The sequence below is a fragment of the Alnus glutinosa genome, chromosome 5 (genome assembly GCF_958979055.1).
Source record: "Alnus glutinosa chromosome 5, dhAlnGlut1.1, whole genome shotgun sequence".
Lineage (NCBI taxonomy): Eukaryota > Viridiplantae > Streptophyta > Magnoliopsida > Fagales > Betulaceae > Alnus > Alnus glutinosa.
This window is the reverse complement of record NC_084890.1, coordinates 19,490,483-19,496,828: the sequence shown is the minus strand read 5'-3', so window position 1 is coordinate 19,496,828 and position 6,346 is coordinate 19,490,483. Positions and strand designations below refer to the sequence as shown.

Genomic DNA, 6,346 nt, shown 5'->3' with positions numbered 1-6,346 from the left:
ATGCCTTTTCAAGTTTCAACAATAATAGTTGCTCCATCCCAAAATGCTATGCCAGAAACTAACCGTCGCTTAGCAAATTATCATCCTAGAATTTAGGGTGACCATTTCCTAACATATGCTTCTGATCATGAATTCTTGATAAACTTCATTATTGTCCCCTTGATTGTACATGTGTGCATTTGATCATGCATGCCAACATGTTTAAACTAGAGATTTATTTTGTATAACTTTTCATTAACATTCATATAATAATTTTTATTCATTAATTTGCAAGCACGTGCAGGAAATTGATCATGAGGAAATAAATGAACAAGTTCAGGAATTGAAGGAAAAAGTGAGGAAGATGCTAATGGCTCCAGGTGAAAAGTCATCACAAAAGCTAAACTTTATTGACGCAATTCAGCGCCTAGGCGTGTCTTACCATTTTAAAAAAGAGATTCAAGAAATTTTACAACAATTGCACAAGACTCTTCATGACCATGAAGATGATGACGACCTTTACACTGTTGCTCTTCAATTTCGGTTACTTAGACATCATGGTTATTATATTTCGTGTGGTAAGGTTTTTTTTTCTTTTTTTCTTTTTTATTTTTTTCTTTAATTTTTTATTGGTTTTAAACAATTCTTCTGTCATTTCTATTTGGGAAAATTAACTTAATATGCACAAACAATCGGTGTCGCATTTAACATATATAGTACAGACTTGAATATGTTCTCAAACATCCTAGGAGAGCATGCATCCCATGTGCTACTATTGGCTTCTTCTAAGAGTGGTCCCTTAATTAATCATTGGAAACATAGTAGGCAGGACCAACTTTTCTCATCACTGACTATGTACGTTAGTTGCATTTTTCTTCTCTTTCTATACAAAATAAGGAGTGTTTGAACTTCACTCATCTTTCGTTGCATTAATTATTATTGTCACCAACCCATTTGAGAATTGGATCACCATAAAATATAGCAAGCTCTAATGTAAATGTTTTTTTTTTATTTTTTAAAAAAATCATGTTTGAGAAATTTATTAAGAATCAAACTCAAAGAAAACAACAAAATGGGTCACGCTTTAGTCCACATATATGCAACAAATTACAGAAAGCCCAACAAGAGAGTGGCTGATTCATTATATGTGACTAAATCGTGAAGCAGATATGTTCACCAAGTTCAAGGACAACAAAGGGAATTTTAAGGAATCACTTATCAATGATGCACTAGGAATGTTGAGCTTGTATGAAGCCACACATCTCAGGGTGCATGGGGAAGATATACTAGATGAAGCTCTTGTCTTTCACTGCACACATCTTGAGTCAGTAGCATCTCACTTATGCCCTCCTCTTGCAGCATAAGTAAGCCATGCCTTAAAGCAGCCTATCCGCAAAGGACTACCAAGGCTAGAGGCAAGACATTACTTTTCTGTCTACCAAGAAGACGCTTCACATAACAAAGTCCTTCTTACCTTCGCAAAGTTGGATTTCAACCTATTGCAGAAATTGCACCAGAAAGAACTTTCTGAAATTACAAGGTTAGATATTCAACTATGTCAGAGTTGCAAGTGTGAGCAGCTTATACATAACTCTAGGTTGACAATATGATTATGCTAAACTATGTTTATAGGTGGTGGAAAGACTTGAACTTTTCAAGGGAATTACCTTTTATAAGAGACAGAGTGGTTGAATGTTACTTCTGGATATTGGGACTATACTTCGAGCCCGAATATAGCCATGACCTCCGTTATTGATGACATTTACGATGTATATGGCACACTTGAAGAACTTGAGCTCTTTAGTGATGCAATCGAGAGGTTGACATTAACACACTTCCTCATCCTTTATTCTTCCCTTTGTTATATTATTTGCAAAAGTCAATTCACAAGTCTACCTACTTTACAGGTGGGATATTGGTGCCATAGATCAACTTCCGGAGTACATGAAAAGGTGTTACCGAGCACTCCTAGACGTTTATAGTGAAATGGATCAAAAAATTGGTGAAGGAAGATCATACCGCGCCAGATATGCAAGAGAAGCAGTAAGCAATATCATACATACAAAAATTTAAGAATTTGAGGACCCCCCCCCCCCCCCCCCCCCAACACACCAAAAAAAAAAATCCCTAGAAAAAAAGAGAAAAAAAAAATGTTTATTGTGTGGTAACATATTAATTATAATCTAATTTGTAGTTGCTAGTTTGTCTCAAATGAAGAATCTAGTTAGAGCTTACTTTCATGAAGCCAAATGGTTCCACCAGAAACACATACCATCAATGGATGAGTATATGCGCATTGCACTAGTTACCACTGGGTACTCGATGTTAGAAACCACATCCTTGGTTGGGATGGGAGATATTATTACAAAAGATGCCTTCGAGTGGTTGTTCAGCAACCCTAAAATGCTAAGAGCTTCAACAGTGGCTTGCCGACTCATGGACTACATTGTGTCACATAAGGTACTATGTTGTTTTGGTTAATTACTTTAATATTCCAAACATGTGAGGCTCTTCTGAGGTTAAGATTTAATTTTTCTAGTTTGAGCAAAAGAGAGGGCACAGTGCCTCGACGATTGAATGCTATATGAAACAACATGGTGCTACAGAAGCAGAAGCAATTAAGGAATTCCAAAAAGAATGCCTGGAAGGACATAAACCAATAGTGCCTCTATCCAACCATTGTCCCCATGCCCCTTGTGCCTCAAATTCTCATTTTTACACGTGTGATTGATGTCATTTATAAGGATGAAGATGGGTACACGCATGCTGAAATTGTGCTAAAAGATTTTGAAGCTTCCTTGCTCGTTGATCCTGTGCCTTCATAAGCATGGACACCTGCATGGTGGATTATAATGGCAAGCATTTGATACGCTTACATTTACAATCCTCTACTACTTAGGAGAAAAAGTCCAAGATTATTCTCTGCCTAACTCTCGATTAATATCCGAGAGTAGTGTTTTAATTAGTTGGGTTTAGTTGGATCTTTTCAACTGTTTTAGTCGTTGCAGTAGGAATCATATATATATAAAAAAGCCGAGTTCTTCCCAAAAAATTTTAACCACTGGTCCCTGCCCATAAGAGCTTCTAGCTCCGTCCTTGAACATAATGAGCTATAAGATCACTTTTGTACCACGTACAATGATCGATTTGGTACAAACCTAAACCCTAAGAATCAATTCTGTCGTAAGCCTAATGTAAAAATTAAATTCATGCATTTGAGGGATAAAAGAAAAAGGAAAACGTTGAGTTTTTCGTAAAATTTGAAAATCTGATTATAAATCTCTTTTTGTCTCAGATGAAAAATCAAGTTAGAGCTTATTTTCGTGAAGCCAAATGGTTAAATCATAAATACATACCAATGGTCCATGAATATATGCAGATTGCCATAATTTCCTTTGGCTACCCACTGTTAGCAACCACATCCTTGGTAGGAATGGGAGACATTGTTAGAATAGATTCCTTTGAGTGGTTGGTCAGTGTCCCTAAAGTAGTCAGAGCTTCAACAGTGATTGCTAGACTTATGGATGACATGGTGTCACACAAGGTATTATTTTATTTCTGTATAATAATTATTGTAATTTATAAAAACATATATATATATATATATTTCTTCAATATTCCAAACATATATATATATATATATATATATATATTTATTTATTTATTTCTTCAATATTCCAAACATGTGATGCCCTTCTAACATAATAATTCAATACATTTAGTTTGACCAAAAGAGAGGGCATGCTGCCTTGGCTGTTGAATGTTACATGATACAACATGGTGCCACAGAAAAAGAAGCAATCGAAGAATTACGGAAACAAGTTACAGATGCATGGAAGGATATAAACGAAGAGTGCTTTTTCCCAACCCCAGTTCCCGTGCCCCTTGTGATGCCAATTATCAACCTTGCACGTGCGATGGATGTCATATACAAGGATGAAGATGGTTACACAAATTCTGAGGATGTTCTCAAAGACTTTGTGGCTTCTTTGCTTATTGAGCCTGTGCTTTATGAGCATGGATGATTTGCAGCACAAAGATTTGAAATAGTTACATTCCTAGAAGAATAAAGAAAATGTGCCTCTATTTTATTGTAGAATGAATTTATTAAGTTAGTAAATGATTGAAATTATTAAGTTGAAATGGTTGTAGAATGAAGTTATTAAGTTAGAAAATGTACCTCTTGAAAATGAATAATTTTTCTTTTTCTTTTTTTAAAGATGTTATGTCGTAGTTGCGGTTGAGACTCAAATTAAATCAATAAAGTGATCCAGGTTGTAGACCATTGGATTTTTTTAATTGCTTTATTTTAAATTTCAATTCTTTGTGGAATTATTTGACTTATTTATACTATTCAAACATTAAGGCTTCATTTGGTTCGCGGAATAGGTATTCCATTAGGAAAATGAATAGTTATTACTAGGAATGAGAAAGAGTGGAATGGAATAATTATTCCAATTCCTTAGTTTGGTGACAACACATATACTACAATTGGAATTGACCCAAAATTACTAAAAAAAAAAAAAAAAAAAAAAAAAAAAAAAAAAAAATCTTAAAAAAAATAAAAAAATAAATATTGGACCTTAGATTTGTGGGTAATAGATTTGATCTGAATTCTTTGTTTGTTTGTTTGTTTTTTTTTTTTAAAAAAAAAAATTTTAATGTTGTCTATTCTCTAAGGAATAGCTATTCCTCTAAAAAATGAGAGGAATAGCTTCGAAAGGGAATAATTATTTCTATGGAATAGCTATTTCAAAGAATACGTCCCTACCAAATAAATGAATAACTATTTTAATGGAATAGTCATTATAATCCAAGGACTTTTTCCGCAAACTAAACGAGGCCTAAGGGTTGTTCTTTGGTTTTTAAGGCTTCAAAATTATATTTGTAAAACTATATGCCTCAACTTGTTATGAAATAATCGATGCCGATTAAATAATAAAAAACTAATCTTCAATTCGAGTTTTCAGATTGTAAATCAAATAAAATTTCTTCATATATATATATATATACATATATATTACTCGTACTACAAGGAGGATTCATAAATATGATTTGTAATTTTCACCACTCTTTTAATTGGGGTGCGACTCTAAAATTATCAGATACCCTTGTTCTTAGAAAGTGATTTATGTTGGTATTTATATTTCATTTTTGAAGGAAAATTAATTAATGGGTTGATTATTCTGAAAAAAATAATGCCACTACAAAAACTCGGGAAAACGAATCTTTTTTTTTTTTTTTTTTAATTTATAGAGGCGGTCGAAAAAACTGCCGCTAATTGAGACAATTTGTTAGGGAGATATTTATCCCCTATTTAGAGTGGGGCCAGATTAGCCCCTCAAGTTAGATCCTGGACTCCGGACTCCGGATTAGTCCCCGGACCTTGAACCTTGGTCACTAGCAGCCTTCAGTATTTATTAGGCCAGTCAAATCAAGTTAGAGAAGATATCAGACGTCTACATTGAGCCTTGTGCTTGACAGGGGCAAAATGAACATATAGCATACAAGGATATAAAAGGGAGTATCTAAATTATTTGAGAATCAGAATCTATTATACTCTCAAGCTCTCTCTCTCTTTCTCTCCTTTTCATACAAACACTTGGCTGACTTGATCGTTGTCGGAGGCTTCGCCGGCCAACCCCCGGTGAGTCTTCGCTATTTTGCAGGTCAAGACACGGACAAAGAGACGCTTCTAATGACGCCACGTCACCAGACAAAAATTGCATCAACAATTGGCGCTGTCTGTGGGAACGACATGGTCGCTCTTATAAAACAAAAATCCAAAACGGTGACTGGTAATCAGAAGCGCCATTCGTCGTGGGAGAGCGAGTGGAGTAGATTTGAGAGCTTACCTTCACTAGATCTACAGGCGCAAATTTGCAGACCTGTGGTTATCACCCCAAGCAAGCAAATACCTTTGTGGGCACATTAGGTGCTCGTTAGCAGAAATGAAGGCTAGAATGGTTTTGAAGGGAGTTCCGGGCTTGTCAAAGGATGTCCGACGACGTCACATGATTCAATTTAAGGGCCATGTGGATCAGACAAACGTATCACTTCATGGTGAAATGGTTTCATCTTAGCACACTATTGATAGCCATCTCTGTGTGCGGGCAAGATAAGTTTTCTGCTCCTCTTTCATGATTTTGACGGTCCATCTCAAAGGAGAAAATCAAATGAGGATTTTCTTAGTTTTCAAAAAGCTTACAAAAAACGATTGATGTTTAGTTCACACGTGTGAATGGAAAAGCTTTTAATGTTTATATATATATATATATAAAGCAAGGTTAAGGGATGGCCACGTCTTAAGATGAAGAAAAGTCATGAGGAAGGTAGGTTTTGCTTCGTTGGTCTTTGTGCAATAATG

At 35.1% G+C, this 6,346-nt stretch overlaps 1 pseudogene; it reads left to right on the top strand.

Moving 5' to 3' along the window:
* On the top strand, positions 1 to 4,004 carry LOC133869048 ((-)-germacrene D synthase-like; annotated as a pseudogene).
* The last annotated feature ends 2,342 nt before the right edge of the window (positions 4,005 to 6,346 follow it).